Genomic DNA, 13,579 nt, shown 5'->3' with positions numbered 1-13,579 from the left:
TCCCAACATTGTTTTGGAGCGAAGTTGAGTAATGTTGGATAGTGTACCCTTTATTATGGAGAAGTATGTTTCATGAGAAATATACGTAAATGAAATTCTAACTCAATGAAACTTACTTTGCATTGATCACATGAAATTAATATGAACAGTATCATGTACTTATTAGTTATTATATATATGTGGAGTTATAGCTTGGCATTCCTCTTATACTAAAAGATTAAGGATTATGAAATATTTTCCCTCCAAAAGCACTCCGTTAATTAAGGAAATAAATAAGATTGATTTTCTTCCATTAAACCATTATCTTTTTAACATATTTTCTTTTCATCAAAGTATAATTTTATTATTAAACTCTCAAGTATAACTATTGATTGAAACAAAATAAATTTGATATAAGCCCATAAATTATATATTGCTAAATTTTTCATTTTGCGCTATTATTAATGATATGGGCGCATAATTACCTGTAGCAAAAAAAACTATAAGCTCTTATTATTAGCTTATATGATGACTTTTTTTTAAGAAAATTTATAAATAGACATCATTAGTTTTGAGTTAAAAAAATCATTAAAATACACATTTACTCTTTTTTTCCTCCAATCAAAAATACTTTCGCGTGAAATATGAAAATTAATAACGTGTCGATTTAATCTATTACTAAAACACGCTAAAAATAACAATCCTATATATACCGCACATGCATTGCGTGGGATCTAGACTAGTTAGCTATAAAAGAAGAGGAAAACTACGTAGATTAGCATCCTCATATCCTCATTGTTATATGTATTTGAGTGATCAATAAAATTTCTAATGCGACTATAGTGAGGACGTAGCCAAGTTGGCAAACCTCGTAAATATTGTGTCCTTGTTATTTTCAAGATGCTTATTATCTTTATTATTGTGTGAGTGGCTCATACCAAAAATCCCTACAAACTAGTATCAGAGCCCGGTTGGGCGGGTGAGGGAAGAGTGATCCAATAATATTCACAATAATGGTAGGAGGTAAAATTTTGTTCGATAAATTCGACGGGAAAGATTTTGCTTTCTGGAAAATGCAAATAACGGATTATTTGTATTAAAATAATATACATCTTCCTTTGGAAGGCAATAAGCCGGATTCCATGGAAAAGGAAGAGTGGGGGAAAATTGGACAGGCAAGCGCTAGGTGTGGTGAGATTAACGCTGGCACGGAATGTTGCATTCAATGTGATGAGTGCAAAGACGACATTGGCGGACATGATGAATGTCCTAGAAAATATGTATAAGACACCTTCAACTACAAATAAGGTTTTCCTTATGCGTAGGTTGTTTGGTTTACAAATGCACGAAGGAAACACAATGGCGGATCATATTAATGATTTTAATGTAATCACAAGACAACTTAGCTCTATAAAGAGTGATTTTGATGATGAGATAAAAGCATTTATTTATTATCCTCGTTACCTAGTAGTTGGGATATTACAGTGACTGCAATTAATAGTTCTCAATGACAAGGAAAGCTCAAATTTTAAAATGTACGTGATCTAATTCTTAGCGAGAGCATTCGCAAGAATGGATTAGGTGTGACGTCGGGAATCAATGGGAGCGGATTAATTGCTGATAGTAGAGAAAATATGTAATTGTAATACCCCGTATTTTATATTGTTTATCGAGTCGAGTAATTGTGTAGTCGTGTTGATATCGTAAGACCAAGTTACTCGTAAACTTGTTGAGACGGGTTTAACTGAACGATGACTTACCCATTTACATATCACGTTACCCATACCCATGACCCATATCACGTTACCCATACCCACGACCCATTTATCATCTAACCTAAATTTAACCTAATTTTACCCTAACATTTCTAAACCCTATTCCCTCAACCGTCCACCTCTTTTCTACGGCCCATAACTCAGCCTTCACGCAAATCGAGAGAGGGAGAGTGAGTGTGAGTGTTGGCGGCGCAGCAGGGAGGATCTAGGGGTGGTTGTCGACGTCCGGTGGCAACCCTGGTGGCGGCTGTGGCGGCAGAAAAGGTAAGAGCTCAACCCTTCTCCTCTTTCTGTCGAGTTGTTGGCCGTTGTTTCGTGCCTTATGGGGGCGTTCATGGGGGTTGTCAAAGGGGTATAAGGGTAGTGTGGTGAGGGACGAGTGTCTTGGTGGTTGTCGGGGTGGTTGTAGGTGGTTAGGGTGGCGGAAAAAAGCAGGCATCGAGTAAAGGGGACAAAGCGAGGTTGGGTTTTGATTTTCGGACGGGTGTAGAGGGGTAGCTTTGGGGTGGTGCCACCGTCGACTAGGGGGAGGTCGACAAGGTGGTCTTTGGGTTGTGTCTGTGTGCGTGGGTTGGTGGCGAGTCGAATGGTGGTTGTGGGGCAGGGGGTAGTTGTGGGTTGCGGTGGTGGTCAGGTTGAGAACGGGAGGTGTTGGTGATGCGTGGTGGTGAACCAGGCCAAGTGGCGGCCGTGGTTCACCTCGCCGGCGGCAGTCGACCCCAGTGGGGGTGGTTGTTGGTGGCTGGGTTGATGTGGGGACCACGACTGGCGGTTGTCGCGGTGGTTTAGGTGGTGCGTGAGGAGAGTGGGTGCGGGTGAAGGGGGCACGGGCTGTTTTGGTTTTTAAACGGGTTTTTCATCATTTAATCGTTATATTTCGTATCGGGTCGTATTCTAATTTAATTAATTAATTCCCGAGTGCATTTAAATAATTGGAAACGGGTTTTGTGTCGGGATTGTTAAAAGAGAAGAGTTTCCATATCGGGAAAGTTTCTATTTTTAGTAACTTCTATTTTGGGAACGGGAATAGTTAAGTAATTGGTTATCATTTCATTATCTTTCAGAGGACGAATTATTGTGGATAATCACTGAGCATCCGGCTATTTGACTGCAGATCCGAGGTAGGGAAATACACTTGACTTACCGGTGTTGTTAAATTGTGTTGAGTTGTTGAGTTACATGTGACCGAGCTGTGATCGGTGACTTGTGCGTGGTTGTAATTTATGTTATGATTCATACACTGGAGTATGGTTGACTGAACTGTTCGTGTTGATTATGTTATTTCATTATTTTGATAGCTGGCATGATTTCATTCATTGATATACGTATCATGTTGCATTGATTACTGTTGAGCATTGCATATGCATTGGAGTTGGAGGATGGTGTGGTGGTGACGATGATGAGATATGATGCGATGTTGTGATAAGGCCCAGCTGGTTTGCGGGACTTGCCCTGGTGTCCTCCGCTGCGAGCGGGCAGATCGACTACGGTCGATATATATAGTCTACCGGGGATCGGTATGGCTGGGCGTGCCGGGGTTGTGTGTGATGAGTTGAGGTGGAGATGGAGGTGACGGAGTATCATGCATATCATATTTACTGTTTTATTGTTTTCCCTACTCAACCTCGTGGTTGACCCTGTGTATTCGTGAACACACCGTGATGAACCGTTTTATGGGGAGCAGACTTGACAGGTTTATGAGATAGGACGGGAGCTGGATGGGCGTGAGACACTGGATCAGATGACCTAGTGGCTAGTTCATCATCTAGAAGAATTCACTTTTATTTACGTCAGTTCTTGTAATTTAATTTAAAAGGAGAATTTGTAATAGTTAAGTTAAGATGTTAAATAAATTGCCTTGGAGTTTAATTTGTTATTCACTACCTCGGGAAACCGAGATGGTAACAGTTCGGTTTATTAGGGAATGTCTTGCCAAAGGCTCCTTCATAAACCGGGGTGTTACAAAGTGGTATCAGAGCGAACGATCCTCAGGCCTAAACCAATGAACCTAATGAACGTAGGATGTGTCTAAATAAAATGAACCCTGGGAATAAACGCTAGGAGCTCACGGTGCGGTTAAGAAGGCGCCCTTAATGCGTGCTCTTTTGCCCTCTCAGTTTTGAACCAGGTAACCCTAGAGAAAACGAGTGAATGGGGTAGTTAGAAGGAAAACCTTGGATATAAGCGAGTGATGTATACCTTGAGACCTAGTGCTGAAATTATGATATTTATCTGGATGGATGTGAATGACGTGTTGATAGGGCTATTATGTCTGGTAATATGTGGTTATGTGATCCCAAAGCCATGCTAGTATACTATCGTGATCGTAATGAGAGACACCGTTGAATTGCTTGTTTCTAGTTGTAACGTTCGTGATTAGATGTGAGGGGCAGGTCGGGATGCGAAGGGATTTCTATGGGATGGACGTTTATGTATATACAAAGGTGTGAGATTAAGTTAGGATGAGTTAGTATCGATAGTATGGTTGTAAGAGCTTGGAACATGGAAAATGAATGATTTAGTGTTGAAATCCGTTTTGTTTGATTTTACTCTGTAATTGATCTTGCTGTCATTTCCTTCCTGTTAATTTTCTACGGATGAAAATTTTATGAGAAATAGCCTCGTGAGTTAGTGTTCTTTTGGCGTTGGTTTCATGCTGATAGGGTATACAGATTAAGAGTAATAAATGTTTTAGTTGGCTGTGGTTGGGAAGTTCCTGTGCAGTGATGTGTTGACCGACGATTTTGTAAAAATCCTCATTTAATTTGTGTAAATGATTTTTGCATAATTCCAACTCCATCGACTAGAGGTTTCGCATATGTTTTCAAATTGATAAGCCACGAAAATTCTTGATGTCTCTATATTAAATGGTAAGTTTTTCAAACTGACCCAAGTTTCGGACCAATTGCTGTCACATACTTGTTTGGACCAACTGAGTTGTAAAATTCTTTAAAAATTTAATTCTTGAATTTTCGACCTCATTCTTTTTATCACAAATTATTAACTCTCTGTATGTTATGAAAAGTAATATAACTTAAGTTTTCGTTGAACGGCTGTTTATTCGTGATTTTTTTTTGAAAGTTACAACGTGAATCATGACCTGTAAAATGTGCGTTCTATGCTAAGTTTTCACACAGTTGTTTGAGTAATTCATGAGCCTTAGTAAGGTGAAATTATAATGTTTTATATGATGATAGTAGCACGCATGTTCAGTAGTTATGTATCTTAACAAGTGATAAAATTAAAACTTAGTTGATAACATTGTTGGCATGATAGCATGAGTAAAATTGGATAGCTTAATTTGATTCTTAATCGAGGGTGAAATGTTTATACGAGTCCAGTTGTTTGCATACTTTGTAAACATTTGGCATGATGTAATGTCTCTGGGTGTGCATCTTATTTGCATAGTGGTCGGGTATATATATAAATATAAAACTATATTGTCATATCTTGGTAAGTTGATAGCGTTAAAAGTTAATTGACTGTTCTAACATACACGCATGAATAATTATAATAATTAGGTCTAAATGTCTACACATGAATGGTAGTAATGGTTATGCCTAAATATTACCACATGTAGGATGTCATCTGAGTCCTAAGGTCCTTTTTGTGAGCCTGTGTGCCTATAGTTATACCTATTGCTTCCATTGCATTAAGTTATTTCGGTTGAACCTAAACCTATAACATGATAATAAACAGTGTTGTTATTTTTGTTATTGAATATGTTCGTTATTACAATATCGTAAAAATACTAAAGTGATTCTTGCAATTGCATGAGTGTGATATAAAGGAAACTGTTTGATATAACACGACAATTGGCATATTTATATTCTCGAGTCGTTACTATCAATTATATTAACATAAAGATTGTTATGATAACTATGTTGACAATTATAATAGGATAATCCTACGATGATTCACATGATATGCTTTGGTTTAAATGATAGTCGATATAGTTACATCTAATTGAGTCTACAAGTTGCCAAGTATTTAAGTAGTGCAAATCAGTGAAGTGTCCAAGTTGCTAATCTTTTACTATAGCTAGAATTCTACAAAGTATAAGATGATGAATGTATGTTTAAACTCGTTATGCGATATCGTTTGTTTTGCTGAAAATGAGTTGTACTAAGTTGCTGAACACAATTGAACGATATGGTTGCTATGATGTCAAACACATGTGGGATATGGAAGTAATGTTGTGATGTTATGAATCATACGTTGTTACTTTTATCAACAAATACGTTTCAGAATTTATATCAAACAAATTGACTAATTCGTGTTGTATGTCTGATGAGTCAAAAGGTTTTGATTACGTGTTATGTTTTCTATGGTTTCTAGGTGTTAAGTAGTGCTTATGTACCACATGTTTTAATACTCCCGGTGATTTATTAGTGGTAGGGCGGGTCAGTTGTTCGAAATTGGTAATGGTTTTGACTTGGGAGAGGAATTTGGTGGAGTCAATGTTAGATTGTATGCTGGTTTACGTGCATTCTTGCGGTTGATATTCCTAAAGTGGTTGTTCCCTGGTAGATAATGCGAACTGTGATGATCTTGAGTTGACCAAAACCATGGTATTACAACAGTTACCCTGAAAACTTGTTATATAGCTTTCGCACACTTAAACTTCGAGGACGAATCCTTGTCTTAACACCCTTGGGTCTTAATTTGTTAACTTTCCATTTTGTAGGATGGATCCCTACAATGTACACCCGCAAGACTGTTACATGTCACTTGATGCTGACTTTAATGAACATTGTGAGAGACTTTGTGCTGCCATGGACATGTATGGCCATAATGGGCACCCTGAGTATTTAACTAATACTCAGTTAAGAGCATATACCCTTATCGATTCTATTCCTGACTCTGGTATACTAAAGGACAGCAAGCGCATGTACATGAGAGAGTTGTCCACCCACTACATGAGGCTATTCCGTGACCCCAATTACTGCGGCGGGGCCAAATACCCGCCCGAACATACCTTCGACTTTATATCAGGCAACCTGAGACACGAATTTTACGCTAATGTATCTGATGCCGAAAGTATGACTGAACCACCCATGTCAGACATTGGGGAAGAGGTGAACCAGGAAGGGAATGACATAGAAGTCACCAGAATCAGTGGAGGCGCGACCTAAGAACCGTAGGTTAGGGCTATGAACACCATGATCGGCCTGTTATGAAACCGTGTGAACCTTTGGCTCTTTCTTGTTGTTCTTTTAGTTTGATGTTGTGTTTTAAGTCAAGCATGAGATAAGTAATAAGTGTTACTTGTTGACAATCAGTTAATCCCATAATAAAACCTTGTTTTCGACGTTAATGTTTCTGCGCAATCTTTTATCACGTGTTCTTTTCTGTTACATGTTGTTGACAGTGTTTTGTTACATAGGAATATGAAAGTTGAGAAGAGGTTACGAGGACGTAACCATGTTTCTAGTTGGGTAGGATTGTAAAATCTTAATGTTTATGTCCCACTTGTTTATAGATTGTGGTTTTGATCAAGTTGTAGATCGTAGTTTTGACCAAGCTGATGTTTCGTTGCGTGGTACCCACACAAATGAGTCTCTATCTTTGTGTAATTAAACTGCTGCTGTTATGGTGCTCTGATAGTTTGCATGAGTTCATGAGGGGTGATGGGTTTGCATGAAGTAAGTTCCGGGACGTAACTTTCTTTTTAGGAGGGTAGAATGTAACATTCCGTTTCAACCGCTTGAGCCCATGAATCCTTGTACTAGAAAATCTGTTCGGTAGTTGAGCGAACTTCGGGACGAAGTTCATTTTAAGGGGGAAAGACTGTAATACCCCGTATTTTATATTGTTTATCGAGTCGAGTAATTGTGTAGTCGTGTTGATATCGTAAGACCAAGTTACTCGTAAACTTGTTGAGACGGGTTTAACTGAACGATGACTTACCCATTTACATATCACGTTACCCATACCCATGACCCATATCACGTTACCCATACCCACGACCCATTTATCATCTAACCTAAATTTAACCTAATTTTACCCTAACATTTCTAAACCCTATTCCCTCAACCGTCCACCTCTTTTCTACGGCCCATAACTCAGCCTTCACGCAAATCGAGAGAGGGAGAGTGAGTGTGAGTGTTGGCGGCGCGGCGCAGGAGGATCTAGGGGTGGTTGTCGACGTCCGGTGGCAACCCTGGTGGCGGCGTGGCGGCAGAAAAGGTAAGAGCTCAACCCTTCTCCTCTTTCTGTCGAGTTGTTGGCCGTTGTTTCGTGCCTTATGGGGGCGTTCATGGGGGTTGTCAAAGGGGTATAAGGGTAGTGTGGTGAGGGACGAGTGTCTTGGTGGTTGTCGGGGTGGTTGTAGGTGGTTAGGGTGGCGGAAACAAAGCGGCATCGAGTAAAGGGGACAAAGCAGGTTGGGTTTTGATTTTCAGACGGGTGTAGAGGGGTAGCTTTGGGGTGGTGCCACCGTCGACTAGGGGGAGGTCGACAAGGTGGTGCTGGGTTGTCTGTGTGCGTGGGTTGGTGGCGAGTCGAATGGTGGTTGTGGGGGCGGGGGTAGTTGTGGGTTGCGGTGGTGGTCGGGTTGAGAACGGGAGGTGTTGGTGATGCGTGGTGGTGAACCAGGCCAAGTGGCGGCCGTGGTTCACCTCGCCGGCGGCGATCGACCCAGATGGGGGTGGTTGTTGGTGGCTGGGTTGATGTGGGGACCACGACTGGCGGTTGTCGCGGTGGTTTAGGTGGTGCGTGAGGAGAGTGGGTGCGGGTGAAGGGGGCACGGGCTGTTTTGGTTTTTAAACGGGTTTTTCATCATTTAATCGTTATATTTCGTATCGGGTCGTATTCTAATTTAATTAATTAATTCCCGAGTGCATTTAAATAATTGGAAACGGGTTTTGTGTCGGGATTGTTAAAAGAGAAGAGTTTCCATATCGGGAAAGTTTCTATTTTTAGTAACTTCTATTTTGGGAACGGGAATAGTTAAGTAATTGGTTATCATTTCATTATCTTTCAGAGGACGAATTATTGTGGATAATCACTGAGCATCCGGCTATTTGACTGCAGATCCGAGGTAGGGAAATACACTTGACTTACCGGTGTTGTTAAATTGTGTTGAGTTGTTGAGTTACATGTGACCGAGCTGTGATCGGTGACTTGTGCGTGGTTGTAATTTATGTTATGATTCATACACTGGAGTATGGTTGACTGAACTGTTCGTGTTGATTATGTTATTTCATTATTTTGATAGCTGGCATGATTTCATTCATTGATATACGTATCATGTTGCATTGATTACTGTTGAGCATTGCATATGCATTGGAGTTGGAGGATGGTGTGGTGGTGACGATGATGAGATATGATGCGATGTTGTGATAAGGCCCAGGCTGGTTCTGCAGGACTTGCCCTGGTGTCCTCCGCTAACGGCGGGCGGATCGACTACGGTCGATATATATAGTCTGGGGATCGGTATGGGCTGGGCGTGCCGGGGTTGTGTGTGATGAGTTGAGGTGGAGATGGAGGTGACGGAGTATCATGCATATCATATTTACTGTTTTATTGTTTTCCCTACTCAACCTCGTGGTTGACCCTGTGTATTCGTGAACACCTGTGATGAACCGTTTTATGGGGAGCAGACTTGACAGGTTTATGAGATAGGACGGGAGCTGGATGGGCGTGAGACACTGGATCAGATGACCTAGTGGCTAGTTCATCATCTAGAAGAATTCACTTTTATTTACGTCAGTTCTTGTAATTTAATTTAAAAGGAGAATTTGTAATAGTTAAGTTAAGATGTTAAATAAATTGCCTTGGAGTTTAATTTGTTATTCACTACCTCGGGAAACCGAGATGGTAACAGTTCGGTTTATTAGGGAATGTCTTGCCAAAGGCTCCTTCATAAACCGGGGTGTTACAGTAATACCCCGTATTTTATTACCTTGGTCAAAAGCTAGTCAACGGTAAATGGGTAAATATGTTTTATAAATAATATATATTTTGTACTCCCTCCGTCCCGGTGAATTGTTATCTATTTCCATTTTGAGGTGTATCATTCATTTGTTATCTATTTCCTTTTTGGGTAAGTAATGAGCAAGTGGCTAGTGTAAGCAAGTGGACAATAATTCTTTTATTTTATTGATTTGTTTCACATGCATTGGTTTTCGTGTAAAAAGCAATAGATAACAATTCACTGAAACGGAGGGAGTATTGTTTATACGAGTTATGCATGAGACGGAATAATAACGATAATAATAATAATAAGTTGTAACGATAATAAAACGATACGCGTATACGTGTACATATACTCTAACTCACCTTATATACTCCACCCGTATGCACCAATCAACCTATGCACCCAAAATCTAACAAAATCGACCAAAACATGAGAGAACAGAGAAGAGAGAAAAAAGAAGAGAAAATGGAGATTTCGTCCTTCCGCCTCGATATCGTAAGTTAATACTGTCTTAAACTAGTTTATATATTATTTAATTCATACCATCGACCCGCCTCGACCTTGACCGACCTTAACCCGTCATTTGACAACCCCTCGGACCTCCGTTGACCGCCTAAAGGGTGGTTTTACCATGCCATTTATAGGTTTATTGTTGTTGTTGTGTGACCGTCTTAAGACGGATTTTTGACCCACCTTTCGTTACTGTCTTGAGCTGACCTTGGGCGGGTTGTGGCGTAGGTTGAGTGGGGGTTGTTGTAACATGACCTTCTTACCCGACCAAGGTAATTAGGAGATGTTACCATCTCGGTTTCCTGAGGTAGTGAAATCGGAATTACAATTAAGAAACTTTACTAAATAAATAACGAGTTTAGTTATTACAAACATGAACTAATGAATAAATGAAATACAACTCGTCTATGACTATGTCATCTACCTAGTGACTATGTACTTGACTCCAAAGCCTGTAGCGCGGTCCGAATCCCGATCATGTCAACAAGCAAACCTGTACTTAACCTGCTGCCCATATGATCGAAAATATAATATGGATCGACAAAGGCCACCCCGGAAATAGGTGACAATTACACAGACAGACAAACGTCAGTTTCAATAGATAAATAAAGTGTGACTCAACTCAAGGTGTGTGAGTATGCAACTTGGCTATAACATAAATAAACCACTATCAAACAACCATCACCACGGCACCGGGACACACCCAGACGTACCGACAACCACACTGGTACCGGGACACGCCCAGACATACCAACAACCACAAACAGGTACCGGGACACGCCCAGACGTACCGGGTCGGGAAGCAAACCAGATCCCCTGCCAGACATCGTGTCTCAACCACACGAGTCCCTCCGTGACTCAAGCCATTAATGTGCACATCCCTCTTGGACTAGGAAGCTCCAAGAGGCGACTCAAGCGGAAGACGGTCTCCTAACCGCCTTCCGTTTCTATATAACAAGTAACCAATCAAACCTCCATGTCCTTCAACATACAATACAACACAATAAATACGATATACCATATAACATGCCAATTACCTACTCACTCAATGCAATTGATAATAAATGACTCATTTAGCAAATAAACACAATATTGAAACTGAGTAGGATAAACCTACCTTTTAGCAAGCTCCATAAGCGATCCCATAATAATAAACACCGCTTCATAAAACCGTCACCTAAATGCGATAATTAAACCCGTCTTAAAGCTATTTAAAACCCGACTAAAAACCCACAGCCAAACTCAATTCTAGAACCACCATGCTCCGCCACTACCACCACCACCACCACAGTGGTCTTCTCCTGCCGGGACGGGCCACCACCACGCCGTAGAGCTGAGCATCGGCGGGCTTGGGCCGGACACGGGCCGGGCCTAACCTAAAAGATTTGCCCAGCGGGCCTATTTAGTGCTGCCCGTGTCCGTTATAGCGGGCCTGCTACTACTGCCCGTACCCGCCCAACAAATGTAGCGGGCCGGCCCGTGGGCCTGGTAACAAAAAAAAAGGTAAATCACACAACAAAATTTTCTACTATATGTAGGAGTACAACGAGAAATGAGATAAATAGATGACGATGTTCCAAATTTTGCTATATCATTTGATTTTATAAATTTTTTTAGTGTGTATTAGGGTTTGGGAGAAGGGGACAAAGAGGATTTGGAGTTGTGGAGATGAAATGGTGAAACGGCTGATGAACTTAGGTTTAGGACTTTAGGTTTATGATTTTTGTGTTTCAACTTTTCTTTTGGGCTTTTAGTTTTTATATTTGGGCTACATGTCAATTAGTTAGTGTTTGTTATTATTAATATTTTTTTTTATAAAGTGGTATTATTAAAGGTAAAAAATATAAAATGTAAAATATTTTTTTTAGCGGGTCTAGCGGGCCGGCCCATGGGCTTTTTCGTTAGTCCATACCCGCCCATTAAATATAGCGGGCCTATTTTTGTTGTCCGTTACCCGTTTTAAAACCGGTTTCATATGAGCCTAGCGGGACGGGCCTAGCGGGCCGGCCCGCACATGCTCAGCTATACACCACGGCTACCGAACAGGAGCAGCCGGCCACATCAATGTCAACTGCCAACGACAACAACAACAACAACCCGCAACAACCACAACACAACCGCACCAACCATGGACACCACCGGCCACGACGCCACCCCCACTGTGTCCCTGTCCTAATTAGAGTTCATTTGGAGTCCGGGTCAAAAATCGCTTCATTTTTTAAAAACCGTTTAAATGCCGAGTCGGAATATTCCCGATTGTTCTAGAATTCTCTAGATATTTATTCCTAATTAAAATTAATATTTTAAGTAAATATCTACCGTAATATTGTGTTTCATGGAATAAGGAAGTGTAAATCTACCGAAATTCCATAATAAAACGCGGAAATCTTTCTTGTTGAGTAGGAAACCTCTGGAGAAATTACGCAGCAAATGCTGCGCCTCTTCGAAGAATCGCAGTAGCTGCTGCGCCTCTTCTCCAGTCCTCTTTTCGCATTTTTCAGAATATTTCCGAGATTTGTTTCCATGTCCGTGTCATTCCTAAACTCTTCCATGTGTTTAGTATAAATAGAGGCCTTCGGCTTCCATATTTGGCACACGAGTGTTCCGCCCCTTTTTTTCTCTCTCTTTGCATTCTAGACTAGGCTATTGCCTTTCGAAGCCTACGTGCTTGATCAATCGACCACGTAAGCTCAGATCATTCTGAGTCCCAGTCACGTTGCATAGACCGACCAATTTGACCAACTCCACATTTAATCAACCTAATCAATCTACTAAATCCTCTAACGAGGGCACTTTCCACGCATATTCAAATCGAACAATCACTAAACGTTAACTTTAGTCAATCTCGTTTCGTCAAACATGTAAGTTTGAGGGTGTAAATCCCATTTTATTATTGTACTTTTATTTTGTATTAATTAATGTAAATTTATATCAAAAGCACGTTCGAAAACCGATTTACAATCCACCTTTTAAAACCGCTTTTACGAAACAGCAGAGGTCAGACGTCGAGAAGAAACGCAGCAGCAGCTGCGCCTTCAGGAAGGATCACAGCCTGGCTGCGCCTCTTCCAGAGGTTGCTTCCTGCTGCTGCTCTTCTTCTTCTTCCTCGCTTCCTGTAAATTTTCTTTTTTATTCTTTCTTTTTCCTTCGTTCTTTTGTTATTTCAGTATATAAATCATATTTTAACAACTCCCTTTTAATTACAATGCTTAATTTGTCCTTAATCCCGAGTAATTCAATACTTGCGGTTTTCGTCGTTTTAATTCAAATCGATTCTTCAGGGTTTCGACTTGTTCATGTTGAGGTTCTGGGAGTCCTAGTTTGATATATAAGTTTTCTTTCGAGTCTTATTTCTCCAGTTTCATCTTAATCTAATCTCAAATTTCGCCTTTTT

At 40.5% G+C, this 13,579-nt stretch overlaps 1 long non-coding RNA gene across 1 annotated transcript; it reads left to right on the top strand.

The window, feature by feature from the left end:
* The first annotated feature begins 759 nt into the window (after nt 1-759).
* On the top strand, nt 760-9,873 carry LOC141609083 (uncharacterized). The gene is made up of 2 exons (XR_012527196.1): nt 760-1,615; nt 9,640-9,873. It is a non-coding gene; the product is annotated as an uncharacterized LOC141609083 (long non-coding RNA).
* Nucleotides 9,874-13,579: the final 3,706 nt, after the last annotated feature.

This window comes from Silene latifolia, chromosome 10 (assembly GCF_048544455.1).
Source record: "Silene latifolia isolate original U9 population chromosome 10, ASM4854445v1, whole genome shotgun sequence".
Classification (NCBI taxonomy): domain Eukaryota; kingdom Viridiplantae; phylum Streptophyta; class Magnoliopsida; order Caryophyllales; family Caryophyllaceae; genus Silene; species Silene latifolia.
This window is presented reverse-complemented; position numbering and strand designations above follow the sequence as displayed.